At 48.7% G+C, this 14,905-nt stretch overlaps 1 protein-coding gene across 1 annotated transcript in view; it reads left to right on the top strand.

The window, feature by feature from the left end:
* The first annotated feature begins 9,617 nt into the window (after positions 1 to 9,617).
* The window catches only part of PLD1 (phospholipase D1), a 60,795-nt gene continuing 55,507 nt past the window's right edge, over positions 9,618 to 14,905 (top strand). Inside the window, exon 1 of the mRNA XM_040073868.2 lies at positions 9,618 to 9,727. The gene's annotated coding sequence lies outside the window, so the exon portion shown is untranslated. The remainder of the gene's footprint in view (positions 9,728 to 14,905) is intronic.

Genomic DNA, 14,905 nt, shown 5'->3' on the forward strand with positions numbered 1-14,905 from the left:
TGTCTTATAGAAAGAGATTTTGTTGTGCCTTCTCTGTATGGGATTATATAGAGTCAGAGCAGCAATGAAGAAAAAAGGTGTTTACTAAAGCTAACAAGGAAAATAAACTCACAGGAGAAAGAACATGGAATATCGTGAAAGAAACAAAGAGTAGCTCTGAGGATGATATATTTGCATATCTTTAACTAAAACAGAGGGGGTAAGAAATAAAGGGGGAAGGTTGGAGCAATGCTGGATCCAGAGACATGGGAGCAATGCAGAGTTGGTGTTATGCTGGGAAGCACGGGATATCTCAGAGGAAAGTGAGATTTACACCAAATAAAACCAAAATTATGCAATGACTAGCACAGTTCCTACCCCCCCTAGAAACCTGATTTAAAAATAAAACATTAAGAGGAACTCCACTTCAGAAACTGTTGCTTTTAATGTAGACAAGGGTACATGGGAACATAGAGATATAAAATCGGGGGAAATGATTTAGCGAACATAAGCAGAGGCACATAAGGCACATAAGTAGAGCAGCATTATATTCTGGATATTCAGGGGGATGGAAAACCTCTGCTCTGGAGCCAGGCTGAAACAATTGAGGTGTTCTGCTTGGAGAAGAGAAGGCTCCAGTGAGACCTTGGAGCCCCTTCCAGTGCCTAAAGGGGCTCCAAGAGAGCTGGAGAGGGACAGTGAACAAGGGCATGGAAGTGACAGGACAAGGGAAATTAGATTCAGATTGACAGAGGGCGTGTTCAGATTGGTTATTAGGAAAAAAATTCTCCCCTGTGAGGGTGGTGAGGCCCTGGCACAGGTTGCCCAGGGAAGCTGTGGCTGCCTTGTCTGTGGAAGTGTCCAAGGCCAGTTAGGATGGGGTTGGAACAACCTGGGATAGTGGAAAGTGTCCCTGCCCATGGCAGGGGTTGGAACTGGAGGAGCTTTAAGGTCCCTTCCAACCCAAACCATTCTATGATTCCACGTCCAGAGCAGATTACGAACTTCTACTAAAACTGGAAAAAATGCAGCTGCTTTAGTTTCAGCCAGCCCAGTCCTGCAAAGAGTAAAGCATTTGTTACAGAGGCATCAAGCAGCCTCACCTGTGGCTGATCCAGCCTCACTTGGGCTGGCTCTTGGGTGTAAAGGGTGCCAGGAAAGGGCTGGTTTGGGAAGGGGGGTGATGGTGGTGTTTGTCTGCCTGAGAAGGTGATGGGGCAGCAGGAAGCTTGGAGGCTTAAGAAGGAACTCTGGGGATGAATGACCAGAGAGGCTGTGTGAAAGCAAAAAGTTGCTGGGGAGGAAGGACTGGCTTGAGATCTGGAAATAGTTTCTGGTGAAGAAATGGGCTGGCAGGTGGCAAAAGTGGAAGGAGGTGTCAGCTGAACGGTGATGGGGGTGACAGCAAAATGTTGTGTCCTGTGGCTCCTGAGGATTCCCCAAGGCTGAGCTGGGGAATTGCTTTTGGGAAGTGTTGAAGCATTCCTGGGGTGCCAGCTCTGAGGATCTGGCAGGAGGGGTGCTGTGGTGGTGGCTGCCAGTGCTGGAAGGCAAAAAAACCCCAGAGCTGAAGAGGCATCATATGAGTCTGTGGCAGGTTGTGATGCTGCACAGGGGAGTTTGCTGCTCTTTTGAGGATAGAAATGTCACCGTGAGGACTGTTAGAAGCTGGTTTCTTTGCCTGATGAGAAGCCATTAAACATGTGAAATTTTGAGATGTCAACTGATGTGGTACCACCCACACTGGTGGGCACAGCCCTGATCTCAGCAGGGCAGGAAGTGCCCAAAGTGCTCACATCACAGGAAGCTAAAAATCTTTCAGCCCTGTGCCTAATATAATTTATTTCCTCAAGAAAAATCCTGCATCCCAAAGTAATCTGTGAGGGGGTGTGTCAAGGTTTTTGTGAAAGAGGAGCTGTTCCCTCGCAATAACACGAGGAAAAGCCCCTGATGAGCATCACCCAGCACAGTGAGTGGGGTATGTCTGGTGCAGGCTGATTCACAAGAGCTGAGAGTTTTGACATTGCTGTAAGACAAGAAAAAGCGGTGCATACTGATGGCTGTCACAGGAAAGACTCACTCCTTTCAGCGCCTTGGTGCTGCAAAATACACTTTTTACAAGACAAAGGTCTCTTCTTAGGAGTTTGAATGGCTGTTCTTAGCTATTGACAAGCCTGGAGTTAGCAAAATAGGCTTTTCTTTCTTTTATGTAAGGTGATAAATATAAATGTCTTATGATAAATAGTCAATGGAATATAATAAGTTCTTACACAAGTAAATGTGCTTAATTTCGTTCCCAGACAACAGTGACAAAGGGATGTTGCACTGAATGCCTTGCAGGGATAGAGTTTCAGTAGTGAGAGGAAATGAGATCTTGTTTCTGAAAGGGGAGAGAGGGAGAGGCTTTGTGAATGAAGAACAAACCTGAAAGGTGCTGCTTCTTCCCTCTGTTTATGCCCTAATATCAATACAGGGAATAACAGTTGAAGCTGCAGCTGGAGAGGGCACTAGGGGTCACCCCTGTCTTATCTATGTCATCTGGATTTAATTCTGAAGTAAGATAAACAAGAAGACAGAAAACAAAGCCAGGCTATTCTGATTTCTTTTTTCTTTCTATTTTTTTTTTTTTTCTCCTTTTAATTGTGTGGGTCAGACAGCTTGCATGTCATTTCTTCATTTTCCCCTCCTGCCTGCCTTCTGTCTGCCTCTCATTTAAAACAAAGCTCTAGGAAGCCAGTGGGTTGCAGCCAGGGAGGATGCTATAGATGCAGGGAAAATCAAAATTCTTGCATCAAAATTCCCTTTGTGTGGCTCCCATTTATTTAGAGCAAAGGTCAGGCAAATCACCAACACTAAGTCAGTCGGGCAGAATCACAGAGCAGCCTTGGCATGTTCCTGCAAGTACTGCAGAGCAAACTGATTGCAGCCATGAATGGTTCCCTTGTAGTCCAAGGAGTAACTCCTGACACGTTTTGGTCTGTCTGCCCAAAAATCCTGTGCCTAAAGATCTTTCTTTCCTCTTTTCTCTCCCTCGACCAGATAAGTGTCCCTGACTTCTCATGCAACCGTATCTGGCACCCGCATTTGGAGGATTTGGTGTCTGGGCTATGAAGAGAATTGCAAATTCTCTTCTCAGAGACTATTTTTGACCTTGTGTCTAGGAAGCAAGCACTGCTGTCAGCTGAATCTGCCGTCTGAGTGTTGGAATTGTGCATTTTAAGGTGTGATGCAAGATGTCTAGGGAGGAAAAGCATTTCTTTATGGAGACAGATGATTTTTCTCAAGACAGACAAGCTTTCAGGCACACAAGATGTGATGAAGAGGCTGCACCCCCTACCAGCCTGCTTTTTTTAGCTCTAGTAATTGATGTTGCAAGATGTAGGTCCCCTTTTCTCTGCACATAAATTATGGCAAATTGTGGTGGGTTTTGTCGCATGATGTGGCGGAAGTTGAAAGTTCACGAGAACTTAAGAACTGACCCGTCAATTTATTGAAAGAATCAGCTGCCAGGAGCTGGGAAACCACAAAGACAGAATTTCTGTCCTGGAAAGCCCCTTTCCTGCAGATCCCTGGAGACAGGAAGAGCTGCAGAGAAGCTTCCCCATAACCATGCCCCACTTGCATGCTCCTTCCTCAGCACCAGTCATAATTCCCTTGGGATGACACGCTGGGGTTGGGTGGTGCTTCGCCTGCCCTGCCACACCAGAACAGAGGCACGTTCTTGGGTCGTCACAGGGATGATAAATCTGCTTGGAGCGTGTTACTGTAGGGGCTGTTTCCGCAGCAGTGCGAGGGCAAATCCAGACTGGCCACCTGAGCTGCGCTCAGAGCTGGTGGCAGCACACACAGGACACCTCTGTCCCTGTCCCTGGCTCCTGCCAGCTCCAGGCCTGGCCGGCAGCTGCCTCTTAGCTCCGAGCTGGTGCGGGGTCAGTTCGGGTATCCGTGGGCTGCAGCGAAGCCATCACCCAAAGATGGGGGAGTGCTTGGGCTCCCTGTTTTAGGGTTTTATGTAAGATCCAGCTTATATAAGCCTTTGTTAACAAAATGGGTGGAGTGTGTCTCGCTTGGATTCCTCGCTAAAGAAACGCTCATTACTTAACGCTTACTCAAGTGCTCATTACATACTTTAAGAATAATTTACTTAGTCCCTTTCCTGTTGCTAATAATAACACGGCGACTTGACAACCTGTTATGGACAAACGATAAAACATGTAATTCTCCATTCAATGAACTGCACCTTGGAATAAATGAGAAGCAGTGCTGTTGAGGTAGAGGAGGAGAAACTGAGACATAACCCAGAGGTACTTAATGGGAAAATAAGGCATTCCCCAGAGGCAGAGGGTGGAAGAACGAGGCATACCCCAAACCCTGATCCTGAGCTGTGTATTGCTTTCTTCTTGCTGCCTCCTGGCAGGAGACAGTTTTAGGGTGCTGGTAGAGGAGGAAGGATGTTCTGGCCTTGCCAGGATGGTTTGGACTGCGGGATGTGCCTGGGGACACAGCGTTGGTAGCACAATCCTCATCGTCAGGGTTCCACCCAGCATTGTTTGCCACGTGGAGGGAAAAGAGGGATGGGCAGGCAGCAGCACTAAGCACTCTGCAGCTCATGTCCTCATCCCAAAGCTGATTTGGATCCCAGGGAAGTCCCAATGGTCTCTGTCATTAATTAAATACCTTTCCAGATCCGGAGTTCTGTCCTCCAGCAGGAAGAGGTGGGTTGTGTCCTGCTGTGTGGGAATGGTAAGGCATTAAAAGCTGTCAGATAACCAGACCCCGTGGTAGAGAGGACCCCAGAAATTGTTATCGGAGGGACTCACTGAGCTCACTCAAACCTGGCATTCACGTTCCTGCAGGGCTTTAAATAGAAAGGCAGTGTGTGTCTGAGCTCAACACCATACGGAGCTGGTTTACACTCTCTCCTTCCTCCAGATCCTCTTGCTTCATCTACTGACGTGCTTGGCATTCCTTGAAGTTTGTGAATTGCTGGGGGAAAAAAAAAAAAAAAAAAAAAAAAAATAAAAAAATAAAAAAAAAAAAAAACAAAAAAAACCCCACCGCGTTTTTGTTTTATTTTCTCCCTTCTTTTCCCCCTTAGAGCCTTGCCTTTCCCTGCAGCCCTGTCCCTCTCCCTGTCGCTCCACCGCTGCTTGGGGCAGCTGCCACACGGTGGCATCCAGGTATCTCTGGAACGATGCACGAGTGAGGGAAAGGGCGGCACAGCTTGGATTCGGGCATTTCCTGCCCAAAAGCAAGTTTGTGACACAAGAAATATCTATAATTTTCGTTCCGAGGTGCATTTCTGTCCCCTGAGGCTCTGAAGGGGTGATACAGAGGGGAGATGCACTGCTGCCGGGAAAATCAAGCTAGACGTGGTATCTCATGTATTATTCAATATTTTTCTTCTTCTTCTTCTCTCTCTCTCTCTCTCTCTTTTTTTTTTTTTTTTTTAAGGGTTTTTAAAATTTTTAATTTACCACTTTCATCCACACCCCTCCCCTCGCCGAGAGAAGGAAAAAAGCCCCAACCAAGCCCAAACAGCACGAGCATTGTTTGTGTTTCCATGGGAATTCTGTGAGAGGAGAAGGGTGTGAAAGAAAACTGAAATATTCTGGCCAAATCTGGTAAGATTTGGATCCTGAGCAGCCCCCGGTGTTGTCTTGTAGCAACTAAAGTCCAGGGGTCCGCTGTCCCCTGACTGTGCAGGGGAGTTGCTGCTGTGTCATGGGAGGTATTACACTGCTGTGGAATTTGGCCAGAAAAAGCAATTTTTATGGGAGAAGACAAGACTACAATTCCCAGGAGGCCCTGTGGCCCAGTCAGGCACTTGATGCTTGAGGTGACTTTCAACAAAACTCCCTCCCCTGCCTGTTCCCTCAGAGTTAGGACAGTAGTGGTCCTTGAAGGGAAGAGGAGGAAAAAAACTACTTGGCAATGGGATTTCTTTAAGCAACCCTGCCTTTTCCTTTTGGAATAGTGGTTTTATGGGACAAAACAATGATTTCTTTTTTTGTCTTTGTGCATGTCATACATGTAGCTTAATGCCAGCTGGTCCACATTGGGTTATCTTGGGTTGCTCCATCCTTGGCAGTGTCACCAGTGGCTGCCTCAGTGTGGATGCACAGGGTTTTTCTGGAATGTCTGGTGCACACCTCCATGGGGCTCCATCGCCTGCTGTGGGTGCTGTGGGGGCATTGGAGTTGGGGCTGGAGCTGAGCACTGCTCTGCCCCATCTCTTGAGCTCCTCCTAGGAGGATGTTGAGGCACTGCTCCGAAATGGCCTCATCTCACCAAGGGTGATAAAGCTGATCCCTCCCTCTCCTGGAGCTCTGCAGGTTCCTTCCCAAATGTGACCCAACTGGAGGAAAAACAATTCATTTGTTCCCCTAGTTTCCCTCTAGTCCGCACGGCTTTGCAGAGGGACCAACATGACCCACACTTGGTGTCAGGGAGCCCTGCGTGGCTAAAGGGGAATTATAAGGAGGAAAAAGGTTCTTTCGCTCCCTGCAGATATGAAAGACACTCCAGGCTCCCACCCTGGCATTTGATGGTTGTTTTTTTTATTTTCCTGTCTTTGATGTGTGGGTTGCTGTGAACAGTGTCAGGAGCACTGGGCTGGGGAATAGCCCATTACTGGTGACACTGTGAATAAAACAGGGCTGGGGTTTGTACTGATGTAGCTGGGCTCATTTAACAAAGGAAAAGCAAATGGGTGATAAAAACCTCTGTGGGTAAAACCCTCTATTTAGGTGACACCTATGTTCAGCATGTCAGACATTCCTGATGCGACTCTGCTGAGATCCTTCCTGCACTCCAGCCCCTTGGCAAAACTGCCTTTTGCCACAGAGGAAGAGGAGAGTGTTTTTCAGGTTGCGAAAAAACGGTTTGAGAGGCTTGGAGAAGGTGACGCTTCTCTGTGCTGTCACATGTTCACTCCTGCCTGCTCTTAGTTTGGCATTTATTTTCCCTCCCCCCTTAAAGCCTTGTCTTGTCTGGCATTTCTCTAGTGTCCTGCAGCTCTCTGGTTCTCCCCCTTCTCCCTGTGTTGTGTCAAGCAGTGACCGAGATTGAAGACAATGTCCTTATTTTAAAAGAATGCCTGTTTCTTCTCCTGTATTATCTTTCAGCTGGTGGGTTGGGTTTGATGTGCAGCAGCACAGGCTTTTATTTCACCAAGAGCCCTTCTGCAGATGTCTCTACACACCTCATGTGGCCCCACTTTTGGCTGCTTCACTGGGCATGGAAGTGAAAATTTTTGGAAAAGAAGAAAAAGAAGTACGACTAAATAAAAATAAAAAATAAAATATTTCTAATATCAGCACCTTGGTTTTGACAGCCTCAATCCTTGACTGTCACTCAGAGCACTATTTGTACCAGAGTCTCACCTTAAATAAGACAACTTCACACCCCTGTGATGGCACCAGGCGTCCTCTCAGGGATGTGTGGAAGTTCCTGAAGGCTGAAAAGCAGGTGGCAGAGAACCAAAGAAACTCCTGACAGATAATACAGTGCTTCTTCAGAGCTCAAGATATTTTCGAGGGTATGTGCCAAGTATCCACTTTATGAACTGTCTCCAGGACAGGGAAGGTTCTGGGAAGTGTACAAAACCACTAATGGGACATGGGCACAGACCAGTGTTTCTGCTGGGAGAGATGATAACTGTGTGAGGAGAACCTGCTCTGCTATGGTGCTGGAGAGGGGGGAACTGTGCAAAGTAGAGGCCAAAAATGCTCACCTATACTGGCAGCTCTCGTATGCTGGTCTAGCCCTGCTTGCTGCCAGCATAAACTTACAGCAGAGAAATTAAATACGCATTAAGTGATCTAAGGTTTATGGATTTGGAAAGATTTACCAGAAATCAGCCAGTCACGTAGGGGATGAGCACTGAAATGAGTTCTGGGTGGAAGGGCAGGGGTTTGTCTGCAGAGAAAGTTTATTTCTCTGTCTGGTATGTCCCAGCTCTGCATCAACACACATGGAGAGGTGTGCAGAGATGGGAGGTGGCAGAGTTCCCCTGCAGGCCGCTGGCCTCCTTCACAGGGAGCTGGGGAGTGAACAGAGGTGTGTCCAGAGAGGATGGCAGAGTTTGGGCATCCTGGGCAGGGGGGTGCTCCCTGTGCCATCTCTCCACTCATTCCTATTCCATATGTTTAGCATGAAACCTCTCTGCAGTGTGGGGTAATGTGCCTGCCTGGAACACAGCTCTGCCCACTCTTTGGGGTGGAAATGGCAGTAATAACGGGTAACTTTGAATATTTTCCATTGCCCTGCAGTGTTCCACCCCGGTTTCCTCTTTTGCTTTGTTCTCTCCTGACACTGAGAAATGTCTGTGCTGACTTTTTCCTTGCTCAGGGCAGCCAGCACTGCTGAGCCACCTTGACTCACAGCTCTCCACAGATGCTGAATGGGGCAGTGTTTGAGCCCAGCCCCGTGAGCTGAAAGAAAACATGTTGCAATGCTATTGGGAACCCACCTAAGTTTGATTTTAGGTGTGAAGCACATCACTCACACTGGTTAAGGTGTTGGTAAGCCAAGTCACAGTAAACCTAGAATAAATGAGCTGAGCCAGCGTGTTACAGGTGTGCCCACAGACAAGGCAGGCGCTGCTCTGGTGGAGAAAGTGATGCTTCAATATTGAAAGGCCAGAGTAGGGGCAGAGACTGCCTCTGAACCAGCAGTGATCAAAGTTGGGTTATTCATCTCATCTACATTTGAGGACTGTGGTTCAGTTCTTCATGATTTAAAGAAATAAAAATTAAAACAATTTAAGGAAGAAAAATATCTTAAGAAAAATATCTTAATAACTATGCTGAAGTCTTGCTGTAGATGTAGAAGTGGAATCACTGAGTTCCCTGGAAGAAATCACTGAGATCTCCCTGTACAGCCGCAGCAGTGAGAGCTGCAGTGCTGCAGACAGATTTTGGGCGTTTCACCAGCACTCACGGCTGGGTTATAGCTGGAACCTGCTGAGAATTTTGCCTATCCGCGTGTCAGTTCAATGCTTCTGCAAGCACAAAAATTTTCTCTCGCTAAAAAATCTGCTTCTTTGCATATTAAAAAGGGCATATGGGAAGTAATATGGCAAATGTAGCAGCATGTGGAGGGGAGGACGGCTCGGATCCAAACAGCACCGGACTGTAATTACTGGGTTGTCTCATGCTAAAAAAAAAAAAAAAAAAAAAAAAAGCCTCGCATTCGCAATTAATAATTGTTAATTCGCACAGGCTTTTTCAATCTGTTTTCCTGGCCAAACCCAGTTTCTCGGTGACGGCGGGGAGCCTTGGCTTCTCGCTGCTGCAGTGTCCGGTCACGGAGGGGAGAACCGTGCTCCCTTGTGGGAGCGGCACCCGGAGCGCGCAGCAATCTCAAACCCCCTCCACACGCCGCAAAGTTGGGCTGAAACACCCGAGCTCATCCCTTGCGCCTCACTCCGCGTTTCCCTCGGCTCATCACGCCCACCCCGGGCGGAGCAGAGGGGTCCCGTCCCTCCTCTGGGCCGTGCCCCGGTCCCGGGAGCGGCCGCGGTTCCCTCAGCGGGGGCGGGCGCGGGGCGGGCCCGGGGGCCGGGCCTGGGCTGCGCGCCCGGAGCCCCGCGGGCGGGGCCGGCTGTCGGGAGGCTCCTTGGGCTGCTCGGGGCTGCTCCTCCGGCCGCTGCTGCCCCGCGAGAGGGACGGGACCCGGCTGGCTCTGACGGCACCCGGCTGGAGCTGACGGCACCATGGGGCACCCGCTGCCGCGGGGGCCGGAGGTGGGTGAGGGCGGCTGCGGCCGCGGGGCTGCCCCGGAGTGGGCGCCCGGCCCGGGGCACTGCGGTGACTTCAGCGGAGGGAGTCTGTTTTGAAGTGAATGCCTGTCCGGGCTCTTTGCTGGGGCAGGCTTCGCCGCGGGGAGGGGTTTGTCCCCTGTCGGACACACTCGGGATGGTTTGCGCGTTTTTCGTGCTGTGAAATGGGTGGGTTTGGGTCGCTGCGGTCCTGCCGTGTGGTCAGCGCGGGCGGCTGGGTTGGTGAACTCGGCGATGTGGTGAACTTAAGTGTTCCCGGCGCTGGTGAAGCCGTGACCCTGCCACGTTCCTTCCGCACTCGCCGTTTTAGGGTTATGGGAAAGCCTTGAGAGTTACTCAACACAACCCGTTCTTCCGAGCTGCCCGGGTGGGTTTCTTGCAGTGAAAGCCTTTTCTGCCTGTTGCTGGTTTTCTTTATTTGGCATGATGCTCTCTAGAAATCTTCAGCCCCGAGGTGCCTCCGGTCCGAGCTGGACTGTGGTTCAGGTCAGTGCATTTGCATTGGCTTTGGAAGGGTTCCCCCGGGGTGACCAGGCTCTCTGCACACAGAAGGACAATGCCCATTGTGTGCCCAGGTCTGCGAGATCCCCACATCCCTCCTCTCTGTAAATGTGCACGGTGCCCCTCCAATGAGGCCGTTTGGGAACGGGCACCGGCAGTTGGACTGGATGGATGGAGCTCTGCTGATGTGACACTGGTGGAAGATGTTAAGTGTGGATGTCATGGTGAGGCCGGCGTGCCCATGGCTGCTGATGGGACAAAAGCTCCCTGTGCAGCGTTGTGTTTCGAGCTGCATGTGTTTGCAGCTCGAGGGGTGGGAGCTCTCTTTTGAGTGTTTTTAATCGCTCAAGAATTCATGTTTTCCCTTCCATGCCGTCTCTACCATTTGATAAGTGTGAGCTCATGCCAGAGGCTTGCAGGTAACCAGGGAACTTAATTTCCAACCACCTCACGATGCTCGCAGGAGTGTTAACCTTGTGACTTGGGTCTCATGGCCAAATCCTGCCTGGCTTAGCCAGAAGTTGGAAAGCTCTGAATTTGAGTCCATGGGCTGCCCTTCCTTTGCTGCTTGAGAGCCCTTTTCTCAGGGTCACTGTTACCTGTGATGCTGAGCGCTCCTCAGCGATGCTGGGATCCCCAGTCCAGGCTCAGGGGATTGCTGCAGAGCACTGGGGTGGCATGGCAGCAGCCAGTCCCCTCTGTGCAGCTGCCCTCCCTTTGCCTGTGGCTGAAAAAGGCGCTTCCTCCTGTCCTTCTGCTATGAGCTAGCATTAAGCCTGTAAAATCAGATTTTTTGCAGTGGGAGAGAGTGTCTGGCCTCCCCCAGGCCTGAGGGTGCAGCATGTGGGTGACCTCCCAGAGTGTCCCCATTGCCCATCGTGGTGCAGGATTTGCTGCCTGGGGATGCTGAGCCCTGGATCTGCCCTTCCCTCTGGAGAGGAGGCCAGCCCCAGGCTCGGTCAGAGCTCCCTGTGGGACAGGAACAAGGTCAGATCCCTCTGAAAAGACCTGTTAAAATTTATAGAGATTGCTGTAGGCTACGCTTTAGCCGATTGAATGAAAGTTTATTGAGCGGTACAGTGATTGAATTTGGTTTTGCCAAGATTTAACCTTCCGAAGTAGAGAAGATTGAAGGGTTTCACTTAAATATTCATTTGCGTTTTTAGATGTACCTTGATATATAACGTCATCCTTTTCAGGATTATTGAAAATTAATGCTGAGGCTCTGGTCTTACTGGAAAAGACTTAATAAATTCACTTTTCCTTGAGGCCATGATGCTCTTCTTATTTTGAGAGGCTCCAACTCCTGACACAGAAAGTGCTGTTGTTGACAGGTGTCTCCTGCAGCTGAGAAAGAGTGTGCTGGTATCAGAATTGCAGCTTCTTTAAACTGCTGAAGATGCTGTTTCACATGTGTGTAAATGAAATTATAAGTACTAGGTAGGTGATCATTGCTGGTGAAATTAATCTTTTGCAAAGTGGGCTGTAATCTCGTGCCTCTCCTAGAAATTTTTTATTACTCTTAATAATAACAAAGTACATTTTGGGTTGTGTCATTTTGACATTGTTATTCCTGTAATTTAGAAACTTTAGACTGCAGGTGTGTCTGTGGTGGAGGAAAGATGTTTTAAGGGAGTGGGTCTTATCTCCAGCAGTGATTTGAGAAATCTCTAACATGATTAAGTGACACTTGGGTTTTACAGTTATTCTGTCTCTGAAAATGGATTTAAAGCAGGTCATCAAACCTTCAGGGAATGAAATTTCAGGGGAATGCACTTAAATGCTGGCATTACCACAAGTGTTATTCCCTTGAAATGACATAATAAGGAAGATATCAGTTACTAATGTTCATAGAAGCTTCTAGTTCTATCTTCTCTCTGTCAGTACCCTGTGAATACATCAAAGGAGGAACTCAGTGTCTGAAATTGCTGGAGTTTTGCAGGAAGCCATCGTGCTCTGTGAGGAGCAGCACCTTTCTGATGCCTTTGCTGCAAACAGGTGGTTCCTTAATTTCATGTTGGAAGAGCTATTTTGCACCAAGTTATTAAAAAAAAAAAGCATTAGTGAGAATCAGCTTTGGCCAGTGTCAAATCTGCGTTTAACAGAGCTGAAGAAGCAATTTGATTTTCTTTTGGAATGTCTGATGTCAGTTAGCACCTGGTCTTGGCTGAGGGTGAGGAAGGAGGAGGGCGAGAGCAAACCTTTACATGCCTTTTCCTCCTATTGTCTGACTGGCAATTATTTGATGATGTGTTTTTAACTTGCTCTCACATGCCCCGTACCCTGGAAACTCCTGCAGGGACTGATCAAGATGATTTGCCTGACAGTTGTGACTGTGTCTTTTTCTCTTTCCCTTCACAAAACCTTGGCCGGCCTTTTTTTGCTTCTTTTTGCCAAAATAAGGCCCTTTTCAGTCCATATTTAGGTGCTGCTTGCCATGGTTTTCCTGCCATCGGAGAGATGGGATGTGTGTGCAGCTTGTGTGCAGTCTGGTTTCTTTGCACCCACCTATGCAGGGCCAGACCTCAGCTCTGCTGAGCTGCAGGACAGAGATAGAGATATAGTGTCAATTCAATTTTTTTTTGTTTGTTTTAGATATATAAATAAGTTTTTAACAGATACTTATCCAGGTGCACCTGCCCTGTCCCTCAATACCATGGACTGGAGGTCATCTGATACGTGTACATAAACAGCTCTGCATGTGCAGACACCCTGGAAGGCAGAAAGTGGTGGAGGGACTGATGAAAAAAGCTCCATTTGCTGGGTTTTATTTACAAAATATTTGCCATGTTTCTCCCTCACCTGTTTGCCACAGGGTGTCCAGGGTGGCACAGGGCAGCCATGGTCCTTGCCATGGGACACTCACCCTTTATCCTGGCTCCTATGCAGGTGGAGGACAAACAGGAGTGAAATGTGGATTTGCAGATCATGAATTTTGGCTTTATATGTATTTTTGTCTTTGGAATTCAGAGTTTCCTCTGCTTCCATGCAGTAGCAGTGGGAGGTATCACCAGGGGCATCGTGTGCCGTCGTTACTGCCCCGAGCACTTTGCGCATCCCTCGCTCCTCGTGCCCACGCGCTCTGGTGGCATTTAGTGATTTCTGGATCCTTCAAGCAGATAAACACCAAATCTTGGGGGTTTACATAACAAAGTGGGAGTGGGGCTCACGTCTGTCAGACAGCTCCAGCCCCCAGACACCCATCTGCTGATGTGGGGAGAGGGGGAGAAGCCGTCTGGTGACTGCTGCTCCCACACTGGAGCGCTGGGACCCTAAAGGAGCCGGGATGGCACCAGGCAGGGAGGAAGCCACACACCCCAGAAAGGAGGCCAATTTTGTCTCAGAGAATAAAATCTTCTATTTAAAAACAGTTGTGGCTCGCACAAATCTAAATAGATGCAGGTCAGGGAAATCTTGCTGAAAAAGGGTCGGGGAATGAAGCAGGTGCCAGAGGATCTTCTCATGTCGTTCCTGCAGCGAGCATGGTATCAGCTCAGCAAGGGTGACAGCCAGCCCAGGGCTTATTGCCAAAATGGGATGTGGAGCTTTAATTTCATCCTCACTGAAGCTAGTGTTGGCTGTGTGTGCTGTTCCTGCCTTTTTGCTCTTTGGCTTTCTGCGATTTGTTTGCCCTAGAAGTTTCCCTTCTGCTCCGTGGGGACGCAGAGTGGACCACATCAAGCTCCATCAAATAAAATGGTGCTACACCTCCAGTAGGATTTCACAGCAAAGTAGCTGCTTGCATTAGTTACCTTAGTTTGTATCAGATACCTGAGTGTGATAGTGTTATCCCTTTCTCCTCTGTCCCATTTTCTAAGGCAGAGGATGAATAGATAAAATAGATGATCTTCTGCCCTAAGGAACTCACTGTTTACGTAGAAAGTCTTTAATAAAAGGGCAGGTGTAATAAAGGAAGTGAATAGTGGTGGGGTTGCACATTTTGCAGAAGAGAAAGAACACCCCTCCACTCACCACCCATGGAAAGTCTCTGGTAGAGGAGTTGCAGGGCTGAGGGTGAGAAATCTCATCGCTATTGGCAGGTTTACTTGACAGAAGGAGACTTTTCTGTCTGGGTGGGCAACTGCTGTGCACACTATACTGAGAGCAGCAACTATTCAGAATATTCATGGTGTTGAGATCTATTTTCCTGGGTTTCACCTGCTGGTGAAAGAAAGAATTAAACTGCATTTCCTGGATTACATTTTTCAGGTCAGGCTGTGAGTGGGCCTGATTCCTGTCTTCCATTTTTCTTTCTGCCAGCGCAGTGAGCCCTCATGTGCAGCCTTCACATGAGGGCTCTTTTTTGGGAAAAAATAAAGTAAGCCTACTGAAAAACAGCTGGTGCTTCCCTGGGCTCTCCTAGGATTGACAGCAAGATCCCAGTGAGCTGGGTGCATGTTACATCTTCTTCCCCAAGGCTGGGGAAGGTGGTCCAGGCACAGAGGGTCCTCTCTTCTCCGGGACAAGCGTTCCAGAGCGCAGAGACAAAAGGCGGTGCCAGGCAGACAGTGTCGCACAGAGCAGCGCTCTGACAGCCTCTGTCCCAGCCTGTGCAAGTGGCTGATTCACAGCCAGTTGCAGTTTCTGGTTGTCTGGCTGTGCAAGAATTTGCTTCTCCTTTCCCTCCAGGATCTTCCGATG

Source organism: Hirundo rustica, chromosome 10 (genome assembly GCF_015227805.2).
Source record: "Hirundo rustica isolate bHirRus1 chromosome 10, bHirRus1.pri.v3, whole genome shotgun sequence".
Lineage (NCBI taxonomy): Eukaryota > Metazoa > Chordata > Aves > Passeriformes > Hirundinidae > Hirundo > Hirundo rustica.